This window comes from Macaca mulatta, chromosome 12 (genome assembly GCF_049350105.2).
Source record: "Macaca mulatta isolate MMU2019108-1 chromosome 12, T2T-MMU8v2.0, whole genome shotgun sequence".
In the NCBI taxonomy this organism is placed as follows: Eukaryota; Metazoa; Chordata; class Mammalia; order Primates; family Cercopithecidae; genus Macaca; species Macaca mulatta.
The window spans coordinates 90,667,736-90,693,070 of NC_133417.1; the positions used below are offsets into that span (position 1 = coordinate 90,667,736).

Consider the following 25,335-nt stretch of genomic DNA (forward strand, 5'->3'; position numbering starts at 1 on the left):
ATTATACAGTAGTCCCCCTTATCTGAGGTTTTGCTTTCCACTGTTTCAGTTACCTGCATTCAACTGTTGTCTGAAAATGGGTAAGTGTAGTAATATAAGATATTTTGAGAGAAGACAAAGACCACATTTACATAACTTTTATTACAGTAAATTGTTATAATTGTTCTTTTTAATTAATATTGTTTTTAATCTCTTAATGTGTCTAATTTATAATTTAAACTTTATTATAGGTGTGTATGTACAAGAAAAAAGAAAACATATTATATATATCGCTCAGCACCATCAATGGTTCCAGGCATCCACTGAGAGTCTTAGAACATATCTCTTGTAGATAACAGGGACTGCTATACTACAAAACTTGGCACTTTCTAAACGAAGTAGGTCTCAAATTTGGTTTATTGTGAATTGTTTATCTTTCTTTCATCAAGAGTGCCTCTAATATAATAATGTTTCAAATTTTCAAAATTATACAGTCTATTAAAATACATTTTAACATGATTCTAATTACATGAATCACCTTTGAAAACAGGTTGCAAAGTGTTTTAGGCCACAGGAAAAAAATTGGAGATAAATCTAAAAAACAGCTGAAATGTTTATCCTTTTACCTCTATTACTGTTGTTGCTTTTATTTGATTTTTTGGGAGGAATTGTTCAAATGTTGCAGCCACAAATAAGACAGATGGCACAAAAACTGGTTTAAACAAGAAATGCAATGATGACTTAGTTTAAATGTAATATGTGTTGGTTATTCATCAAATTCTATTTAAAAAGTACCTGGGTTACAAAAGCATTATCTTTCTAGAACATGTAATAATAGGTAAAGTATTACTAAGACATTCATATGCAATTATTATAGAGTACAATTTTTACATTTAAACTGCTCCCAGCTATAATAGAATACTTTTTGTTACAGGCAAAATACTATTCATTTAAATAGTGTAATTCAACAATTCCCAAGGACCGTCTAGACAATATGGCCCTCTTCCTTAACAGCTTTCAATTTCCAGTGAAGACCTAAAATATACTGATAATTTCCATTTATGTAAACCATTAAGGACACACATGAAATAAAACAAAGTTAGATTTATTTGTTTGCTGAAGGAAGAGAGAATACCTAGCCGTGAAACTGCGTGGTGCCTCTGCAGGGAGCTAAGATGGTCTTGTTATGGGATACGGGCTTGAGCTGAGTGATTCTCAGGAGAGATAAGAAGCTGGAGTCTGTTGTGAATTGGGTGCTATTAGGAAGGGGGACCATCTTCACAGCTTTCCTGAGCAGAAGCATGCTTCTCTTAATGAACTCAAACCTCTAAACTATCACAATGTAAAAGTGCATAGACAGTATGCATTAATTTCACACACTGGTGGTGTGGTTAAGGATGATAGTGACGGTTCCAATCCTATTTCTATCATTGACTACAAAACCTATGCATTGTAACTACAGGGTGCATAGCCCTGTTTAAATCAATTATAGGTTTAGCACATATACCACATTTTGGAAGACAGCACCCACAGGTTGTCATTCATAAGTTGGCCACTTAGCCAAGGCCCTATTACTATACTAAGAGACTAGCTGCATCTGAGTGATTCATGGTATGGAAATAACAGTGGATTGTTTGTTCATATGCCTATTGCACACCTTCTTTGCAATGAAACCGGACATCTCACTGAAGCATGTCATACTGGTTTATTAGGCCATCTGTTAGCCTTTAGACAGTGTGGTGCTGACAGAAGCACTCTAGGCAGAGGACAAAAACTATGTCTGAAATATGTATCAGTTTCGATAAGGACCAAATACAGCCCCATGGAAGGAGATCAAATGTAGTCAAACTGCCATACAATGGCTGGCTAGTTCAAAAAATTTCATTGTTCTAACCAATTCTTTAGTGTATAAGTGTTTTTTTTTTTAATATCAAATTCAATCTCTAGAAAGACCATTATAATTTCCCTTAAATTATAGAGAACTTGATCATATAAAAGTTTTTATTTGTTTGTTTGTTTTATAAATCCTCTTATTATGACTTACACAGACAATTCTTGATATGCCTGGACTCTCTGGTTTGTCCTGTCCTGAACGTCCCTCTTTATTAAATAACCAGTCATTTTATTCTAGGACAAAATTTACCATACAAGATTTTTCTCATACAAAATTAATTATTTTTAAGCTTTCATACCAAAAAATACCTCTTTATTTGTATAACTTTCATTACATCTCTCTTATTTCCTGTTTCCTTTTACCTTGTTGTATGCATAACTTTTAAATAAGCTTTGAATTAGAAAAAAATTCACTCTTTTAAAAGGACACGTTTTTAGAAGGAATATTTTCCTACAGTATATTTTTATTGAAAAATACCTAAATAATGAAATGTCAATTATTTAATTTAATATAACTTTAGATGCTAAATATAACAAGTTTATCCGCAAGTATTTCTCCCATTATACTTACTTATTTTATTTTAATTGTTTACCTAGATTATTCATTAAAACCATGATAATCATAATTTAAAGTTATGAAACTGCCATAACTGAGACAGTGAAAAGATCTGATCTAACCGACTCCATCTTCTTTCTAACTTCCAAGCTGCCCTTTTTCATTCCTGGGAGTTGGCGCAACTAACTTTGGGAGGAACTTAGTTTCTAGTTTACCTCTGAAACAAAGATGATAACAGTCCTTTCCCAAAACAAACTTCCTTCCTGCCTATGGACTAGACTGCCTAAAGCCACAAGATTAGAAATTATGGTGATTTTACTAACTAACTCAAGATGTAGCTATTGTCAGTAAACCAATATCATTGTCTTATATATTTAAAATTACACAAGCAAAAATCATTCTGTTTGGGGCTGAGTTTATAGTTTTATGACCCCTATGCCAAATTTTGACTCCTTATACTATTTGGCAGGGATAAGTATAAAATTTCTTGATAAATAAATGCAAAGTAAAATGTATGTTGGCAATTCTTAAGACACTTCTAATATTACTTTACTAATAATTTTAAAGCAACCTTATTTAATAAAGATTTTACTTAAGACACATAGACTTAAAAAGCATTTGACTAGTCTCCTTTTTTCTGATAAAGTATTTAAGTGCTTTTATTTTTCTTTAAGCAAATTAGAGCTCTTTTATATATTTTTAGTAGTTGTATATACAACACATAAATACATAGACGTATTAGGCATACCCATAGAAGTACATTTTATAGATTTCTAAGACCTCCTTTTCTTTTTTGTTTCCGATCTTAGACTTACAAACTCTTCATAACTGGTTTTATCACCCTGGCAGTTGTCAGCTAAATAGCTCTAAATCTGCATGTTGAAGGAAACAACTCTTAGATGAAAAATCAGGTAACAAAATATGTATCTCAAGGTATGGAGAGAAAACGTCACGTGGTGCTAGAGGGAGACTAAAGATGGATGCCAAATCAAACATAAAATTACAGAAATCTATTATAAGATTGAATAAGGAGACCAATTCTATTTAGCTAGGTACTACCAATCTTTTAACTGGATCTCTGAGCTCTGGGCAGAGATCACCCTGAATCCTGAATCTTCAAAAAGGGAGAATTAAATTTTTATTTTTAAACAAAGACATTTGTAAGTGTCTAAACTACCCACTTCCTTAAAAATCCAAGAGTAGCCCCTTTTGCAATAGCTATTTTAGTCAAAAAATCAGGTAACACAATACAAAAGCGAGCCATTTAAGAGCTAAGACAAGGTTGTCTCTTTACACTATTGGGATTCCATAAGGAAAAATAGAGGTTTCTCCCCAAAAGGGAGCCTGGTGCCTTCTCCATTTTCTTTAAGGAACCTCAGGCTGTCATAAACTATTTTAGGTCCCTCATGCAGCAGAGGGTGCAAGAGAAAGGAGAGACAGCAGAAGTAAATGAAGAAAACAGAATTCATTTAATTGGAAGAAAAAAACTTTTGCTGAAAAAAAGACAAGGTCCTAGGAGACAAAAAGACAACAAACAACAACAAAAACATAAAGGCCTTTCAAACACAAACACACACAGGCGCACATACACACACACACATATCTTGGATGTTAGCTTTTAATTAAGCTGACTTTTAACCATTAAGCTCCTTTAAAAAAAAAAAAACTTTAAAAATTTCATTACCATATTTAAGCAAGGAAAAATTGCTGCTATTTCAGAAGTATCAAGTATCAAACCACAAAGGGCTTGACTTAGGAACTAAACCCAGGCTGTCATGGTGGAAAAAATGAAGGCAGAACCTTAACTGTGGAACTGCAGCCTGGGGCGACTGCCATTGCTCTTTCAGTTTGGCCTGGCTAGCAGAAAGTTAGCCCTGTTCTGTAAATGAAATAAAGCCCTTAACGAGTCAAAAAATATTTTATTTTATTTTATTATTTTAATTTTTATTTTTTTGGCAATTTATCCACATCAGAGGTCTTGTTTCCATAATTTGGAACTTTCCTTCATAATTGTTCAAGTCTGATAAAGTTGGTCAAATGGGAAAAAGACAAAAAGAACAATAAAAACAGAAGCAAACAAACAGCAACAACAACAACAAAAAAAAAACAGTTAAGCAAAACAAACAAATAATCACACAACTTATAGGATTATTGAGCTCTCTAATAGTAAGGAGAACTTAATACCAGCTGATTATTAATCTTCACTTTAGCCAAGACAAACTCCAATTCAGTAACTTACCTAGGGATGGGTCTCAGGCTGAAGGCTGCTCTCTACCATCCTAGAAGCAGGAAAAAACCTCAAACTCTTCTTTCCTGTTGGGAGTTCAAACCCTTAAAGAAGTTAACTGCCTTCTATCATCAGGAAAGCAGGAAAAACTTGCCTTCCTTGTATTGGAAGCAAGTAAAACTCCAAAAAAAACAGAGTTGTACAGCAAAATGAACTTTAGATTTGGAACAAATTTTGGGAGATCAGGGATTCTCTTGAAGGGTTGTGTCCAGACCTCAGCAAACTGTCCTATTGGTTTGAGCCATAAAGACAGCTGAAGCTGGTACCAGCACCTACAGAAGATCTGTCAAAAGTTAGCACTCCTCTCAGAATCCCTTCATGGTTACCAAAATGTAAACCTCAAATATCTGAGATAGATCTCAGTTAACTTAGAAAGATTATGTTGCCAAGGTTAAGGACTCATGCCTGTGACACAGCCTCAGGAGGTCCTGACGACATGTGCCAAAGGTGGTTGGGGCCCAGCTTTGTTTTATACATTTTAGGGAGACATGAGATATCAATCAATATATGTAAGATGTACATTGGTTCTGCCCAGAAAGGTGGGTCAATTTGAAGCAGGAAGGAGGCTTCTAGGTAGGCGAGAGATAAACAGTTGCATTCTTTTGAGTTTCTGGTTAGCCTTTCCAAAGGAGACAATCATATATGCATTTATCTCTGTGAACAGAGGGATAACTTTGAATAGAATGGGAGGCAGGTTTGCCCTAAGCAGTTCCCGGCTTGATTTTCCCATTATCTTAGTGATTTTGGGTCCCCAAGATGTATTTTCCTTTCACAGTATTTATCTTACGTCTATTTCTCCTTCCCTAACAGGGATGGTAAAGCAAACATATTTTTGTTTTGAGAGCACTCAATATCTATTCAACTTTTCCTTATTAGTAGTTTTGCAAGTCTACCAACATAATTTAATTATACATAATTTATTTTTTCTAGATGTGAACAGATAGAATGTATTTAATATAATGTCTTAATATGAGTTCATATTTAAGTGAATTTTTAAATTACCTGATTTAAAAAATTGTTCAATGGAAACTATGTCCTTTTATTGCATTCTTTCTAATAACTCAAAGTGATAGCAAGTGAAAATGTGCTTTCATTCCTATTTAGTTTATTCTCTTTCAAAAAAATCACAGGGGTATTGTTCACAGATTTGCATTTTATTTTCAGATATAAATCTCAAATATGCACGTGGTATGTTTATGTAACTGTGTTTTTTTATGTGGGGCATTAAAATTTACTCTAAACTTAGCATTTACTTCTAGCTTTTTCTCTGGCATGTTGTTTTAAAAATTAATAAATTAGATAGAAAATTTGAGAATTGGTAAAATTTGGGGTTAAGAAATAGAAGGAAGTAGAACAAAGGGGAGTTTTAAAATCAGAGGGGATAATTTGAACAACACGTTAAAATGCATAGGAGTTAGCAAAATTTCAGTGCTTGAATAGAGGGGCAAAATGTTAATAATTCTAGGGAAATACTATATTAAGAAGTGGTTACCACTAACTCTCCAAAATGCATAAATAAAAAGCCCAAATATGAAAAACTCAGAAAAGCAAAGGATAAAGTGTAAACTTGCTGTAATTGTTTCAAACCATAATGAAGGAATAGCCGATACTGCCATGTTAGCAATACTGTTGCAGAAAAGATCATCAGACCTGTAGCTTTGAAATATCATCTATATGCTTCAGTCCGACCCCTTGCCCGAATTTCAATTTCCTGTTTTCAACTTTCCACTCTGCATCCTCAGCTGTATGTCTATTAGACAAGTTAAACTCAGTATGTCTAAAAGTTAAATATACTCTAAATATTTACCATCTATGTGATGGCATAATTTCATTTTTTAGTAGCTCTGACCAGTAGCTAGATATTATTCTTAATTTCTTTATTTCTTTTACACCTTACATCAGATGAATCACAAAATGCATTGATTTTAACTAAACATATACCCAAGATCCTATTACTTCTTCCACCTTCAAAACTATCAGCTTGCTCAGCCACCATCGCCTCTTACTTGGAATAAAAACATAACATCTTAACATTCTTCCCTATGCTGTATTTGCTCCTATTACATTGTATTTTAACAGAAAATAATTTCTAAATATGCCATTTCAATTGCCGCTTCGCTTAAATAAAGCCCCAAATCATTGCCATCTTCTAGATGATATAACCCCCTCCTCAGTCCCTTAGTATAGCACACCCTCACATTCTCTATACTGCCCATGTTGCCTGTTTGAGTACACCAGATATACTACAGCGTTTGTGATTTAGCTTTAGTGGTTTTCCACTATCTGCAACATTCCAGCCTCATATATATGCACAGAAGTCCTTTACTTTTAATTACAGTTTCTCAATAGTCACCATCTCAAAAATTTCTATTCTTATCCCAATAGGTAATGCTATACCCTGCACTATCTCATTCCACACACTCACAAATCTTTTTCGCTGATCTCTTGTTTATTTTCTACCACAAGAGTTATCAATCACCTTATAACATGCTAGCTTATCTTTACTTTTTATTATACGCCTCTCCTTGTTAACCTTTAAGCTCCAGAAATGCAACAGTTTTTGTTTGAATTATTCATTAGTGTATCCTGAGTGACTAAAAGAGTGTCTGGCACATGCAGTATGCACTCAACTAATATTTGTTTTTTTCTCTAATAATCATTTTTATTTCTCTTTAAATTATTATTATACTTTAAGTTCTAGCATACATGTGCATAACATGCAGGTTTGTAACATAGGTATACATGTGCCATGTTGGTTTGCTGCACGCATCAACTTGTCATTTACATTACATATTTCTCCTAATGCTATCTCTTCCCCAGACCCCCTCCCCTCAACAGGCCCTGGTGTGTGATGTTCCCCTACCTGGGTCCACGTGTTCTTGTTGTTCAACTCCCACTTATGAGTGAGAACATGGTGGTGTTTGGTTTTCTGTCCTTGTGATAATTTGCTCAGAATGATGGTTTCCAGCTTCATCCATGTCCCCCGCAAAGGACATGAACTCATCCTTTTTTATGACTGCATAGTATTCCATGGTGTATATGTACCACATTTTCTTTATCCAGTCTATTATTGATGGACATTTAGGTTGGTTCAAAGTCTTTGCTATTGTGAATAGTGCCACAATGAACATATGTGTGCATGTATCTTTATAGTAGCATGACTTATAGTCCTTTGGGTGTATACCCAGTAATGGGATCAGCAGGTCAAATGGTATTTCTAGTTCTAGATCCTTGAGGAATTGCCACACCATCTTCCACAATGGTTGAACTAGTTTACACTCCCACCAACAGTGTAAAAGTGTTCCTATTTCTCCACATCCTCTCCAGCATCTGTTGTTTCCTTTTTAATGATCGCCATTCTAACTGGTATCAGATGGTATTTCGCTGTGATTTTGATTTGTATTTCTCTGATGATCAGTGATGATGAGCATTTTTTCATATGTCTGTTGGCTGCATAAATGTCTTCTTTCGAGAAGCGTCTGTTCATATCCTTTGCCCACTTTTTGATGGCATTATTTGTTTTTTTCTTTTAAAAATGTTTTAAGTTCTTTGTAGTTTCTGGATATTAGCCTTTGTCAGATGGATAGATTGGTAAAATTTTCTCCCATTCTATAGGTTGCCTGTTCATTCTGATGACAGTTTCTTTTTCTGTGCAGAAGTTCTTTCGTTTAATTAGATCCCATTTGTCTATTTTGGCTTTTGTTGCCATTGCTTTTGGTGCTTTAGTCATGAAGTCTTTGCCCATGCCTATGTCCTGAATAGTATTGCCTAGGTTTTCCTCTAGGGTTTTTATGGTTTTAGGTCTTACATTTAAGTGTTGAATCCATCTTGAGTTAATTTTTGTATATGGTATATGGAAGGGATCCAGTTTTAGCTTTCTACATATGGCTAGCCAGTTTTCCCAGCACCATTTATTAAATAGGGAATCCTTTCTCCATTGCTTGTTTATGTCAGGTTTGTCAAATATTAGATAGTTGTAGATGTGTTCTTTCTGAGGCTTCTGTTCTGTTCTATTGGTCTATATCTGTTTTGGTACCAGTACCATGCTGTTTTGTTTACTATAGTCTTGTGATATAGTTTGAAGTCAGGTAGCGTGATGCTTCCAGCTTTGTTCTTTTTGCTTAGGATTGTTTTGACTATGCAAGCTCTTTTTTGGTTCCATTAGAATTGAAGGTGGGTTGTTTTTTTTTTTTTTTTTTTTTCAATTCTGTGAAGAGTCAGTGATAGATTGATGGGAATAGCATTGAATCTATAAATTACCTTGGGCACTATGGCCATTTTCATGATATTTGTTTTTCCTATCCATGAGCATGGAATGTTCTTCCATTTGTTTGTGTCCTCTTTTATTTCATTGAGCAGTGTTTGTAGTTCTCCTTGAGGAGGTCCTTCATATCCCTTGAAAGTTGGACTTCTAGGTATTTTATTCTCTTTGTGGTAATTGTGAATGAGAGTTCACTCATGATTTGGCTCTCTGTTTGTCTGTTATTGGTGTATAGAAATGCTTGTGATTTTTGCACATTGCTTTTGTATCAGGAGGCTGCTGAAGTTGCTTATCAGCTTAAGGAGATTTTGGGCTGAGACGATGGGGTTTTCTAAATATACAATCATGTCATCTGCAAACAGAGACAGTTTGAGTTCTTCTCTTCCTAATTGAATACCCTTTATTTCTTTATCTTGCCTGATTGCCCTGGCCAGAACTTACAATACTATGTTGAATAGGAGTCGTGAGAGAGGGCATCCTTGTCTTGTGCCGGTTTTCAATGAGAATGCTTCCAGTTTTTGCCCATTCAGTATGATATTGGTTATGGGTTTGTAATAAATACTTCTTATTATTTTGAGATGTGTTCCATCAATACCTAGTTTATTGAGAGTTTTTAGCATGATAAGCTGTTGGATTTTGTCGAGGGTCTTTTCTGCTTCTATTGAGACAATCATGTAGTTTTTGTCACTGGTTCTGTTTATGCGATGGATTACGTTTATTGATTTGTGCATGTTGAACTAGCCTTGTATCCCAGGGATGAAGACAACTTGATCATGGTGAATCAGCTTTTTGATGTGCTGCTGGATTCAGTTTGCCAGTATTTTATTGAGGATTTTCACACTGATGTTCATCAGAGATATTGGCCTAAAATTCTCTTTTTTGTTGTTGTTTTTGTATCTCTGCCAGGCTTTGGTATCAGGATGATGCTGGCCTCAAAAAATGAGTTAGGGATGATTCTCTCTTTTTTATTGATTGGAATAGTTTCAGAAGGAATGGTACCAGCTCCTCTTTGTATCTCTGGTAGAATTCATCTACAAATCCATTTGGTCCTGGACTTTTTTTGGTTGATAGGCTATTAATTATTGCCTCAATTTCAGAACCTATTATTGGTCTATTCAGAGATTCAACTTCTTCCTGGTTTAGAGGGTGTATGTGTCCAGGAATGTATCCACTTCTTCCAGATTTTCTAGTTTATTTGTGTAGAGGTGTTTATAGTATTCTCTGATGGTAGTTTGTATTTCTGTGAGATCTGTGGTGATATCTCCTTTATTATTTTTTATTGTGTCTATTTGATTCTTCTCTCTTTTTTTATTTATTAGTCTTCCTAGTGGTCTAACTATTTTGTTGATCTTTTTTTAAAAAAAAACAGCTGGATTCACTGATTTTTTGAAGGGTCTTTTTTGTATCTCTATCTCCTTCAGTTCTGCTCTTATCTTAGCTATTTCTTGTCTTCTGCTAGCTTTTGAATTTGTTTGCTCTTGCTTCACTAGTTTTTTTAATTGTGATGTTAGGATGTCAATTTTAGATCTTTCCTGCTTTCTCTTGTGGGCGTTTAGTGCTATAAATTTCCCTCTACACACTGCTCTAAATGTTTCCCAATTTTCTGGTACATTGTGTCTTTGTTCTCATTGCTTTCAAAGAACATCTTTATTTGTGCCTTCATTTCACCACTTACCCAGGTGTCATTCAGGAGCAGGTTGTTCAGTATCCATGTAGTTGTGCAGTTTTGAGTGAGTTTCTTAATCCTGAGTTCTAATTTGATTGCACTGTGGTCTGAGAGACAGTTTGTTGTGATTTCTGTTCTTTTACATTTGCTAAGGAGTGTTTTGCTTCCAATTATGTGGTCAATTTTATAGTAAGTGCAATGTGGTTTTGAGAAGAATGTATATTCTGTTGATTTGGGGTGGAGAGTTTTGTAGATGTCTATTAGGCCCGCTTGGTCTGAACTGAGTTCAAGTCCTGGGTATCCTTTTTAATTTTCTGTCTCATTGATCAGTCTAATATTAACAGTGGAGTGTTAAAGTCTCCCATTATTATTGTGTGGGAGTCTAAGCCTCTGTGTAGGTCTCTAAGAACTTGCTTTATGAATCTGGGTGCTCCTGTATTGGGTGCATATATATTTAGGATAGTTAGCTCTTCTTGTTGAAATGATTCATTTGCCATTAGGTACTGGCCTTCTTTTTCTCTTTTGATCTTTGTTGGTTTAAAGTCTATTTTATCTACCAACATGTATGGACATTTTATATGACACAGCTATTAAGTATTTATTTGCTTATCATGTTTGCTACACCTTCTATGTCCCAGAGAGAAGACACAATTGTGACCAAGATAGTTATGATCTTTAATGAGGTTCTCCTGCCTCAGCCTCCTGAGTGGCTGGGATTACAGGTGCCTGCCACCATGCCTGGCTAATTTTGTATTTTTAGTGGAGACGGCATTTTGCTGTGTTGGTCAGGCTGGTCTCAGGCTCCTGACCTCAGGTGATCCGCCCGCCCTGGCCTCCCAGGGTGCTGGGATTGCAGGCGTAAGCCACTGCACCTGGCCACCATAAATAAGAAAACAAAAGTAAGATACATTTATTATAGGTAATTGGAAAATACAGAAAAATAAAAATAAAGATCATTTGAAATCTCAAAAATAAAATAAAATAAAATAAAGTCTACTTTATCAGAGACCAGGATTGCAACCCCTGTTTTGTTTTTTTGTTTGTTTGTTTGTTTTTTAGTTTTTTTTTTTTTTTTTTTTTTGCTTTCCATTTGCTTGGTAGCTCTTCCTCCATCTCTTTATTTTGAGCCTATGTGTGTCTTTGAACGTGAGATGGGTTTCCTGAATACAGCACACTGATGGGTCTTGACTCTATCCAACTTGCCAGTCTGTGTCTTTTAATGGGGGCATTTAGCCCATTTACATTTAAGATTAATATTGTTATGTGTGAATTTGATCCTGTCATTATGATGGTAGCTGGATACTTCGCCCATTAATTGATGCAGTTTCTTCATAGCGTTGATGGTCTTTACCATTTGGCATGTTTTTGCAGTGTCTGGTACTAGCTGTTCTTTTCCATGATTAGTGCTTCCTTCAGGAGCTCTTGTAAGGTGGGCCTGGTGATAACAATATCTCTCAGCATTTGCTTGTCTGTAAAGAATTTTATTTCTCCTCCACTTATGAGGCTTACTTTGGCTGGATATGAAATTGTCAGTTGAAAATTATTTTTCTTTAAGAATGTTGAATATTGGCCTCTACTTTCTTCTGGCTTGTATTGTTTCTGCCAAGAGATCTGCTGTTAGTCTAATGGGCTTCCCTTTGTGGGTAACCAGATCTTTCTCTCTGGCTGCCCTTAACATTTTTTCCTTCATTTCAACCTTGGTGAATCTGACGATTACGTGTCGGGGGGTTTCTCTTCTCGAGGAGTATCTCTGTGGTGCTCTCTGTATTTCCTGAATTGGAATGTTGGCCTGCCTTGCTAGGTTGGGGAAGTTCTCCTGCATAATATCTTGAAGAATGTCTTCTAACTTGGTTCCATTCTCACTGTCACTTTCAGGTACACCAATCAAATGTAGATTTGGTCTTTTCACATACTCCCATATTTCTTGGAGGCTTTGTTCATTTCTTTTCACTCTTTTTTCTCTGATTTTTTCTTCTCACTTTATATCTTTAATTTAATCATCAATTACCGATATCCTTTCTTCTGCTTGATCGAATCAGCTATTGAAGCTTGTGTATGCTTCACGAAGTTCTCGTACTGTGGCTTTCAGCTCCATTAGGTCATTTAAAGTCTTCTCTACATTGTTTATTCTACTTAGCCATTCTTCTAACCTTTTTTCAAGGTTTTTAGCTTCCTTGCAATGGGTTAGAACACACTTGTTTAGCTTGGAGAAGTTATTACTGACCTTCTGAAGCTTACTTCTGTCAACTCGTCAAACTCATTCTCCATCCAGTTTTGTTCCCTTGCTAGCGAGGAGTTGTGTTCCTTTGGAGGAGAAGAGGCATTCTGACTTTTGGAATTTTCAGCATTTCTGCTCTGGTTTCTCCCCATCTTTGTGGTTTTGTCTACCTTTGGTCTTTGATGTTGGTGACCTACTGATGGGGTTTTGGTGTGGATGTCCTTTTTGTTGATGTTGATGCTATTCCTTTCTGTTTGTTAGTTTTCCTTCTAACAGGCCCCTCAGCTGCAGGTCTGTTGGAGTTTGCTGGAGGTCCACTCCAGACCCTGTTTGCCTGGGTATCACCAGTGGAGGCTGCAGAACAGCAAACATTGCTGCCTGATTCTTCTTCTAGAAGCTTTGTCCCAGAGGGGCACCCACCTGTATGAGGTGTCTGTCAGCCCTTACTGGGAGGTGTCTCCCAGTCAGACTACATGGGGGTAAGGGAAACACTTGAGGAGGCAGTCTGACCATTATCAGAGTTCGAACACCATGCTGGGAGAACCACTGCTCTCTTAGAGCTGTCAGGCAGGGACGTTTAAGTCTCCAGAAGCTGTCTGCTGCCTTTTGTTGAGATATGCCCTGCCCCCAGAGGTGGAATCTGGAGAGGCAGTAGACCTTGCTGAGCTGCAGTGGGCTCCACCCAGTTCGAGTTTCCCTACCGCTTTGTTTACACTGTGAGCATAGAACTGCTTACTTAAGCCTCAGCAATGGCAGACACCTCTCCTCCCGCCAAGCTCCAGGATCCCAGGTCAATCTCAGACTGCTGTGCATGGGACCCACCAAGCCAGCCATGGGAGGGAATGTCCTGGTCTGCTGGTTGTGAAGACCATGGGAAAAGTGCAGTATTTGGGCACAGTGTACCATTCCTCCAGGTATAGTCTTTCACAGCTTCCCTTGGTTAGGAAAGGGAAATCTCCTGACCACTTGCACTTTCTGGGTGAGGCAATGCCATGCCCTGCTTCAGCTCTCCCTCCATGGGCTGCACCCACTGACCAACCAGTCGCAATGAGATGCACCTGGTGCCTCAGTTGGAAATGCAGAAATCACCTGTCTTTTGTGTCAGTTTTGGTGGGAGCTGTAGACCAGAACTGTTCCTATTTGGACCCAAAATTTGTTTTAAAAATTTAGAAGTAAGTAGTTAGTAGCCATAATGCATATTTAGATGACAAGGATGATTGCAGTATAACAACAGCTCTACGGATCTATACAATAAAAGACCAAATGTTGTAAATAAAGGCTTTGTTAGCAGTTTTATAAGTACACTAGACTATCAACACATGGATTAAGTATGTAGATCAGAAGTGTTACAAAAATTATTAAACAAGAAAAACCATAAACTAAAATTGTGTAGTCATAAACTAAAATTGTGTAGTTATGTATTACTACAGAATTTTCTGATTTTCATGTATATTTCATGTAATTTTCCACTGGTAAGGTCAAAATTGTTTTTAGTTGATTAACTGCATCAGTATCACTTAAAATGCTTATTTACAATGCAAGTTTCTTTGGCCCAAATATAGACATAACAGTATCAGAATTTGAAGGAGTGAAGTGGCTATCACATGGGAATATAATTTTTTTCAACATTTCTTTAAATAATTTTTTGTAAGCCAGTGTTTAATACATTTTTATTTGAGTCTAATGACACAACAACTAAATTCATCTGCCTTCCCTCCTTTTGTTTTAATTAATTCTTCTCATGATGCAACACCATTTATTTGAGATTCATGCATCCTAATTTCTCTTCTAATATGCCGAACCAATTATATCCTGTGTTTTTTCCTCTCATATTCTCTGACGTTTTCCCCATAGAATATAAGCAAGATCAAATCCCACCAGCTCTTTAAAGCAAAAAATCTAAATTATTTGCAATTCCATAAAACTTCCATGGTCTCTGAACTTATATAAAGCACTAAACTGTTAAATCAGACTTACCTGTATCAGACATCTTGTCCAGTGTTAAACTTTACTAAATTTCAAAGATACAGGAAATTAACAGCCACAGATGGAGCAGAGAGTAGCACGGGATTCTTCATACATCTCCCCAGCTCCTGCTTCCCTTTATCAGATGCAGTTTATAAGTGATGTGGGTGGTTTACATCACTTACACAGATGAAACTAACTTAGTTATGAAAAAATATACATTTTATATTCAGATAGTTATATTGCTTATTTGACATTTCACATGGAGATTACCTTTCATAAATCTATACATTTCATGTTTGTTTACCATAAACAATCAGTCCATAGGCAGTTAGACTAAAAACATTCCCTAAATAAGAATTCTTCCAATAACAAAAATAATCAATTTTCCAAGCAATTGTTTATCAACATGTATGTAAGAATATTAGACTGGGTTATCTGTCGTTTTCCCTTCCCAGGAGCATACTCTCCCCTTAGCACAGGAGAGAAATAGTTTGCAAGCCAGCTGCTTCATTCCTTCCTTTTTAGTCTAATTCTTTAAATTTGCATATATTATTTTTTCACTATCATATATTGACCGCTTACCTTTTCTGTTCATTGAATTACTATTTTCAAGAAACAAATATAAATTACTATTCATTTTGATACATAAGATAATTTTTCCATTTTATTTTACAATATTCTCTCGAAGTAAATAAACTTTTTTTCCTCAAAATTTATGCCAAGAAGTGACAAGATCCTAGGAAACAAATTTGCTTTTTACCTTATGAACACTATTATGCTTTTAAGTTTCTGTTTCCATGTTGCTATGCTTTACATATCCGATAAAGTATTCAGTGTAATAATCCCAACCTGGCTTTAAATTGCCTTCTAACTTTCACTAGATTGTTCCATATTCTCATATAACTTATTTTTATTAGTTTAAAAACTTCTCACTGTTTCTAGGTATCCAATAGCTAAGAACAGTTCTCAACTAATAGGTAACAAGAACCTAAGTCATATGGTCATAGGGAAATAAATCTTGCCAACAGGAGAACTTGGAGGGGGACCTTGAGCTTCAGATGCACTGTAGTCCTGGCTCACATGTTTGATTTCAGTCTGGTAAATTCCTAAGCAGAGGAATCAGCAAAATTATATCTGATGACCCTAAACGTGTGTTAAGTGCTAGGTTTATAGTAAGTTGTTACACAGAAATAAAAAACTAACGTAAATTTTGGTGCTAAAAGTGGGATGGTGTTCTAGCAAATACCTAAAAATATTGCAGTGGCTTTGAACTGGCAGTGGGTAGGAGCTGAAAGAATTTTGAGGAGTGTGATAGAAAATGCGTAAATCGTCTTTAAAACACTGTTAAAAATGCTGCTGGTAAGAACCAGAAGGAAGTGAAGAATATGCTACCAGAAACTGGAGAAAGGTGGACACTTGTCATATAGTGACAGTAAGCTTAGTAAAATTGTGTCCTGCAATTATGTGCAAAGCAGAACTTGTAAGTAACAAATTTGATACATTTCTGACTTTTGGCATCTATTACCAGCTAGCGAGGCTGCATATTTCAAAATCACCTAGCCTTGGTGATTGAGTGTGATGCTTATGTATGTGCCTTGGGGTGGTTGTCTTGCATAGTACCTCACCGGAGTTTTCCCCAGAAGCACACTTCTAAGGATATTTTACGTATCTTCATCCACAACTGTGATAAAATGGCCATAGTAGGTGCAGGAGAGACCGAGTAGGTGAGTACTATTTCTCTCTACCAATTGCTAGTAGTAAAGAAGAAGGGGGACATCAGAAATTAGGAATGCGATTAGAGAGTTTCCCAAAAGTCAAAAGATTCCTTCTATAATTTATTTCTCTGTTCCTCAGTACAATTGCAGCAATAGAATCTCTTTTTATCTATCAATAGCTTATGCTTTCCAAAGTTTACAAAGCAATCAGTTTCGTATATACTCTGTTCTCTTGGAAAAACTCTTTGAAAGTTTACCCAAATATATCTGTCTTCTACCTGAGGACATATGTGAAATCAGTAATCCTAAAACACTCTCCTTCTTCAAGAAATATAAAGTTAATGTGAAATCAGAATCCAGATAAACTTATTTCCCAGGTTCTTTTTTTCCTCTAGACATATCACATTCTGTCTACTCCAAAGCCCTTCCTCATAGATCTGAGTTGTACAATCCCCTATCTGTATCTGCAATTTTTAAAATCCGTTAGTCTGTTGCATTATAAGAATTTACAAAACCATAATTTGATTTCTATATAGACTTTTCTAGTATCCTAAAGTTGTGCCAAATTTTAAAAGCCTCATGACATATTTTGGTAAATTATTCAAATTGTGTACTATTTGGTTATTTTATTGCTATTTATCATTCTCCATCAATCTGAAAACCTTACTCTTTTTTTCTGTTGGGAGTTGACATAGCAAGCTTCATTAAACTAAGCTTTTGAATTAAATGGTTATACATTTTCCTGTCCATAATTTTTCTTTCTTTGGCTACTTTACAATAGTTTCTTATTTTAGCCAGCTTTCCTATTAATTTATCTTATCATTTCCTGTAAATGCAAATATCAGTACATAAATATCTGAATACAGTGATATGGACAGAGTTTAGTATTTGTTCAAGTTTTTTGTTTTGTTAGTTAATATAATAGTGACATACAATAAAATGAACAAATCCTAGGTGTACACTGGCTGAGTTTTGATGAATGAATATTCCTAACTCGCATCTTATCAAGATAGAGACAACTATTGTTACCTCAGATATTGCCTTAATCTTACCTCCCACTCAATTCTTATTCACACCCTTTCAAGGGCAATCATTATTATAACTTTTTTTCTGATAAGCATTAGTTTCATCTGTTCTACAAATTCATATAAATGAAATAATTCAGCATACATTCTGGACAAGGCTGCTTTCAACATTTTTAAATATTTTTATATAAAAATATAATATTTTTAAAAATATTTATCCATGCTGTTTTGTATATCACTAATTTGTTCACTTTCATTGCTGAGTAGGAGTACATGGTATGAATTATCACATTTGTTTAACAATTTTCCTTTTGAAGGACACCTAGGCTGTTCACTTTTTTCAGCTATTACTAAAGTTGCTGTGAATATTCATCACACTTCTTTTTTGAAAATAAGTTTTCATTTCTTTTGAATAAAGCCAAGGAAGAGAAGGCTATGTCATGGATTGTTTATTTTTTACTTACAAAGGGGAAAACAACTCCCAGATTTTCTTCTAAAGTGGTTTTAGCATTTTATCTTCAACCATGTATGATAAGACATGTTATTCAATGTTTCTGTCGACATTTGAAGTTGACAGTCTTTTTTGCTGCAGCCATTCTGATGGATGTGTAGCAGTAATTTATTGTAGTTTTAATTTGTGTTTCCCTGATGACTAATGAGGTTGATCTGTGCTGCCTAGACTTGACCTCACGTGGTTGCAGAGTCAGCTAGAGATTTTATCGGAATTTATACATAGAATTCAGAGCTCCTCATCCCTGTATTTTTTAATCTAACATTTCCATTAAAATTTCTTTCATATTTTCTCTGTGCCAGTATCAAATGTATTGGGGCATTTCTCTTGTATCTGCTATAGGCAACTATTCCATCAGTACAACTAGTCTAGCAATCCCGTTCATTTCTGCAACTCTTTTACCTCTCAGTCAAGCAAGAAATTTTAAAGGAGGATAACTGACTCAGGTTGGGAAACTGTAGAAAACAGTATTATGTTTACAATGTACTAAATGTTTGTTGGAGAAATGAACTCCGAACATTGGTTTTGCCTAAGCTTACCACAGCGACTGAATCCTTCCACATGGGTAGGATTAGTGAAATCTTGTATTTTTAATGCTTAAATATAACTTAAACTAGTGTAAGTAAAAAATGAAAAAATATTTACTATATGTTTAGAACATTTTTAAATGTACATGATAATTTTTTTAGATCAAAGGAAGTGGAAACTTTAATTTCAATTTAATTTTAAAATTCAGAATTTAATTCTGGAAGGAGAATGGGGAACAAAATGGGTGCACATAAAATAAGTACAATATGCAAAATGATTTCCATCTGCAAAAAAGAAAAGATTTGAGGAGATACAATATATTTGTACGTATATGGCAACAAGAATAAATGTCTTAAATTTTTATTCAAATTAATATTTTATGAATGTTTAGCCTATGAATCTGTTTAGCCTATGATTAAAATCAATTTCAAAATCATATTTCTTGTTTCCATTTATAAAGTCCATATAAAATGGACTTTATATCTTATGTATTATATCTTATGTATTAATGTTGGCACAGCTAATCCAAGTTTTAGAAATAATATACATTATTTAACTTAAATAATAAATAAATCTTAAACTGTGATTCTTTTACAGGTATATTGCTTTTATTATACATGTAATTATTTTACAAGTATATCATTTTGATTATATATTTTACAAGATTAAATGAAAACAATACAATTATATTTTCAACTTACTCCATGAGTATTTTAATACAATGAAAATCATATTAAACTTAACACCACGGTGGAAAAAGGTCTTTCTGTTTAGCAAAACTGCATCTTCCTTATGGTTCTAATTTCATAAAGCTTTTCCCATATCCTCACTTCATCTGATGATTTCATGACATGTCATTCACTGAGAATTAATTACATGTTATCTTGTGATCTCTCTTTTATTTGTAGTATTATTTCTGTTTTTCATATAGATATGTCCTGTTCCCCTAAATGAACTTAATATTCTCAGAGAGCTTATGTAGTAATTCAAGCTATTCCCACGCAGGAACACATAAGAGACATACACATGTGGTCGGTTGACTGCATATGAAAATGAAACATATCTTTGTTTAAAAACATAAGATACCTCTTCTAATATCATTTTAAGTGCTTAAATAAATTTTCAGCACTTAATTTAAATTCATTAAAATTAAATAAAGTTGAATGTAAAAATGTCAGCTTTTACATTGACAACCAAAAGTTATGTTTTGTCAATGTAAAAGTTGAATTGATAGGAGGCTAAAACAAAGATTTGGTATGAAAGCCAGCCAATGTCAGATTAGGCATGTCACAGGGAAGACAGTCAATATGTTAGTTCTGGGAGAAAAGATTCAAGGAAGGCAAGAACTTCCATATTTTAAACCTGAGATAGATGCTAGTGCTGTTCCAAAGTATTACAGAAAGTTGAAGGCCCAGTAAATATAAATAAGAACAGAGTATAAGGTGATTTTAAGGCTATTGCCTTTTGAATTTCTTACAACCTCAATTATTATTGTTATTATTATTGTTTCAAATGGGGTCTTGCCGTGTTGCTGAGGCTGGACTAGAACTCCTGGGCTCAAGGGATCCTCCTATCTCAGCCTCCTGGATAGCTGGGACTACAGGCACATGCCACCATGCTCAGCCTAACTCAATTTTTATTTCCTGCTTTGGTGCTTATCACAAAAATTAATGATAATTCACAGCAAGAGGTACATAAAATTATATATAGTCATCCACCACATGATGACGTTTTGACCAATAATAAACTACATATATGATGGTAGCCCTTTAAGATTATAATGAAGCTAAAGAAATTCTTATCACCTAGTGATGTTGTAACAATCATAAGTCATATCGCAGCTAATTACTCACATGTTTTTGGTAATGTCAGTGTAAATGAACCTATTGCACTGCCAGTCAAATAAAAGTATAGTACGTACAATTCTGTACAGTACATAATACTTGTCAATGAAAATTAATAACTATGTTACTGGTTTCTGTATTTACTATACTATAATTTTATCATTATTTAAAAGTGTACACTTTGAACTTATAAAATAAATGCGTTAATTGCAAAACAATCTCAGACAGTTCTTTCATGAGGTGTTCTAGAAGAAGGCATTATTACACTAGGAGATGACAGTTTCATGTGAGTGATTGCCCTTAAAGACCTTTCAGTGGGACAATATATGGAGGTGGAAGACAGTGATATTGATGATCCTGATCCTGGGCAGTCCTAGGCTAACATGAATGTTTATGTCTTTGTTTTTAACACAAAAGTTTTACAACAAAAAAATTAAAATGCTAAATATAGAAAAAAGCTTATAGTGTAAACACATAAAGCAAATGTTTTTGTACAGCTGTACAATGTGTTTGGGTTTTAAAAGTGGGCAAAGGATATGAACAGACATTTCTCAAAAGAAGACATTTATGCAGCCAACAGACATATGAAAAAATGCTCATCATCACTGGCCATCAGAGAAATGCAAATCAAAGCCACAATGAGATACCATCTCACACCAGTTAGAATGGCAATCATTAAAAAGTCAGGAAACAACAGGTGCTGGAGAGGATGTGGAGAAATAGGAATACTTTTACACTGTTGGTGGGATTGTAAACTAGTTCAACCATTATGGAAAACAGTATGGCGATTCCTCAAGGATCTAGAACTAGAAGTACCATATGACCCAGCCATCCCATTACTGGGTATATACCCAAAGGATTATAAATCATGCTGCTATAAAGACACATGCACACGTATGTTCATTGCAGCACCATTCATAATAGCAAAGACTTGGAATCAACCCAAATGTCCATCAGTGACAGACTGGATTAAGAAAATGTGGCACATATACACCATGGAATACTATGCAGCCATAAAAAAGGATGAGTTTGTGTCCATTGTAGGGACATGGATGCAGCTGGAAACCATCATTCTCAGCAAACTATCACAAGAACAGAAAACCAAACACTGCATGTTCTCACTCATAGGTGGGAACTGAACAATGAGATCACTTGGACTTGGGAAGGGGAACATCACACACCAGGGCCTATCGTGGGGAGGGAGGAGTGGGGAGGGATTGCATTGGGAGTTATACCTGATGTAAATGACGAGTTGATGGGTGCTGACGAGTTGATGGGTGCAGCACACCAACATGGCACAAGTATACATATGTAACAAACCTGCACGTTATGCACATGCACCCTAGAACTTAAAGTATAATAATAATAATAATGTCAAGAAGTTAAAAAAATTTTCAGTGATTTAAAATCTGTTTTATATGATATAAGAATAACGACTTCTGCTCTTCTTTGTTTCCCATTCAAACATAATTATATAATATATAGAGAGAGAGCTATGCTTTTCCATCCACACAAAAACCTTGTTGATTCTCTAGAATATGTAAAAATAGCACATTAAATTCTGAATTACAAATTTATTTAGTGCTAAGTATATATGGCTTGCTTGTGTTTGAAAGTGCTGTGATGTTTAAATTTAGCTATTATAAAATACAGATGTGTTATAAAAACCCTCGCAGACTATAAGTTTTAATAAAAATATTAAATTATTTCCTCACTATTGCTCATGTCTTCTCATCCTCTCAAATTTGTGAGGGGAATCCCAGCATCCTTGAAGAGCTCTGTAGTCACTTTTTACTGTAGGTCAGAAATTACAATGGTAACTGCTGCAATAAAACAGGAATCTCTAAATGCAATGGGGATAATAGGATCCTAAGTGGCATGGTGCAAGTGGTGGCACTTAATTATTAAACACAAGGCAAGCATGATTACTGTAACAGACAGCAGATGTAAAGCGGTGATCAATAGATTGACTCACAGAGATCTATGATGTTGGCTAGTTGACCATGGCTTCCCTAGAAAAAAATATAGATGGCAGTCTCTTAAATTCTTTTTTGATCTGTGTAAATGAGGAGTTCTGGATCTACCGAACAGAAACGCAACTTGTCACCAAAACGGACTCATGGCCCCTTGTTTCCATTCTTGAGCAGTTTACATACCAAGAATCTCTTGGTTGAAAAGAAGGCTGAGTTCCCTTAAGGCTGGGTCATATTGAGGAAGGACATAATTTTAACATATATATTTTTATTTCAAAAGCTTTTGAGGTACAAGGGGGTCTTGGTTACAGGGATAAATTGTATAGTGATGAAGTCTAAGATTTTAGTGCAGTTTTAATGTAGGTTTTTGCAAAACTCCCACCCTCCTTACTTCTAAGTCTCCAATAGCCATTGTACCACTCCACATGCCTTTGCATACCCAAAGCTTAGTTCTCACTTCTAAGTGAGAACATACAGTATTTGGTTTTCCATTCCCAAGTTACTCCACTTAGGATAATGGCACCCAGCTCTATACAAATTGTGCAATAGATATTATTTTATTCATTTTATGGTTGAGTAATATCCCATATTACATATATATGTAATATATATGCAACATATAATATTTTATATATATATGTTATATATATATCACATCTTCTTTATCCAGTTATCAGCTCTTGGGCACTTAGGTTGGTCCCATATGTTTGCAATTGTGAATTGGGTTGTAATAAATATATGCGTGCAGGCATCTTTCTGATATAATGATGACTTTTCCTTTGGGTAGATACCCAGTAGTAGGATTGCTGGATTGAATGGTAGACCTACTTTTATTTCTTTATAAATCTTCATACTGTTTTTCATAGAAGTTTTACTACTTTACATTCCCAGCATTGTATGAGCAGTCCCTTTTCGCCACATCCATGCCAACATCTATTGTTTTTTTTTTTTTACTTTTTAATCATGGCCATTTTGGCTGTGTTAAGGTGGTATCTCATTGTGGTTTTAAGTTGCATTGAAGAAGGACATAATTTAATGAAGAAGATGCTAGATCCCTTAAAGAAGGATGTAATTATTTTCACATAATTAAGTACCTGCAAAAATAATGGTTACAGTGATTATCAAGGTTATGCAAAATAAAACATGATAAATTAAAAATGAAAGCAAATCTAAAACATGTTCACAATATTTAGACCTATTAGAGGATAGTAAGATCATATTTGAAATGAGGCACCTATGTAAATGAGGACACATGGAATAATTTAATCCATGAATTACAAACATTATCTGAATTTTCTCACTTAAATAAAACAGTATATTTTTTGTATCTTCAAAATCACAGCAAGAAACAATAGTTCTAATGGTCTTTAAAATTTGGCTAGAATTTTGAAAAATTACTGTTTTCAGTATGGAATTCCTAAGCCAAAATGAAAATATTACGAGCACCTTCTATGAGTCAGTAGTTGAAAATAAGTTCACTGCTTTTTGTACAAAGAACTCAAATACATTTAGAAGAAATATTTATAAGTCAACTAAAACCCTTGACACTGTTAACCAGGAGAAGGAGACAGACACCCACTGAAACTTAGTAAATATGACATAAAATAATTACACTAAGTAACATACAACATATTTATGTTAAGTGAAAATGGGTTAATTTATTACATTTAAAAAAACAAAATTTCAAATCACCCACAAAACAAAACCCAACAGTTTTCTGTATGTAGGAAATACATGTAAAACAAAATGATTAAGAAGGTTTTAAAATAGAGAAGTAGGGAATAATGTGACAAACATATGCAAATATTAATATAATAGAAGTCAGTTACTGATATCAGACAAGGGAAAATTCAGAAAGAAAAGCCACAAATAAGGGAGGGAAGAATGCAGCGTTTTGTTTGTTTATAATTTTTTTTTTCTGTAGAATGTCTCCAAAGGTCTTTATTATTCCCACTTTCATTACTTTTGAAACCATACTAAAGATAAAGCATTTCTCAGGCTGTTCACTAATTAGGTGAAAAAATGCAACCAAACAACACCAACAAAAACCCATAACTTGATAAGCAGCTTCCTAAAATAACATTGTGATCCCCTGCAATGTTAATATGAACAACCAGCTGGCAGAAGATGATAAGGATGCAGTAATATTTTTAATTGGTGCTTGTTCTGGATACATATTAGAATAGTTATAATACCAACTACATGAACAATTATTCTAATGTTAACAAAAAACAAATTTCTCTTAATTCATTATAATAAGAATAAAAAGTAAAGAAATTATATAACCACAATTAGAGGCATCCTATTTAAATGAATATTTATTCTTTAAAATTGGAGAATAGTTACATTTTTTGTGGTTATTGCATTTAAAGTAACAAATGTGTTTGCTTAAAAAGCAATCTTAACTCAATGCCAGTTTCAGTTTAATAAATAGAACTGATCCAAAGTTACATGCTTGAACAGTTAGCATTATATTTTCTTAGCTGTATGATTTGATGGAAAACTGATAGAAGACTTGAGTTTTAATACTAAATCTCCCACTAATCTAATTTATAATTTTAGAAGATAATTTCATTTTACTGAGCGCCCGTATTATTGTTTATAAAATTAAAATGTTCAATTCAATGATGTTCCATTGTAACTTCTGTTCTAACATTTTGAAGGGTTTCACATTTTAGAATATTTTATTGACATATAAATACTCATAATCAATCATCTTGTGTCACGTTCAAACTTTCCCTCCTTAAACTCATAATACACACATCACATATTTATATAAGCAAAGTATGTAAATTATACATCTATACTGAAAATAAATTTGCATAAGTTAATATTCTTACTAAATCTGAAAGACACTATTCTGTTCTTTTCTCATTTGCTTTACTTTAAAAAATATTACCCTTGGCATCAG

General features: G+C 34.5%; 1 long non-coding RNA gene across 2 annotated transcripts in view; it reads right to left on the minus strand.

Moving 5' to 3' along the window:
* Window positions 1–25,335, minus strand: part of LOC144333318 (uncharacterized) — an 80,988-nt gene that overhangs the window by 44,328 nt on the left and 11,325 nt on the right. Inside the window, exon 1 of one of the 2 annotated variants that reach the window (XR_013401893.1) lies at window positions 4,668–4,776. The exons of the other annotated variant lie outside the window; for it this stretch is intronic. This is a non-coding gene — a long non-coding RNA (uncharacterized LOC144333318). Of the gene's footprint in view, window positions 1–4,667; window positions 4,777–25,335 lie in introns of those variants that run through there. 2 annotated transcript variants of the gene reach the window in all.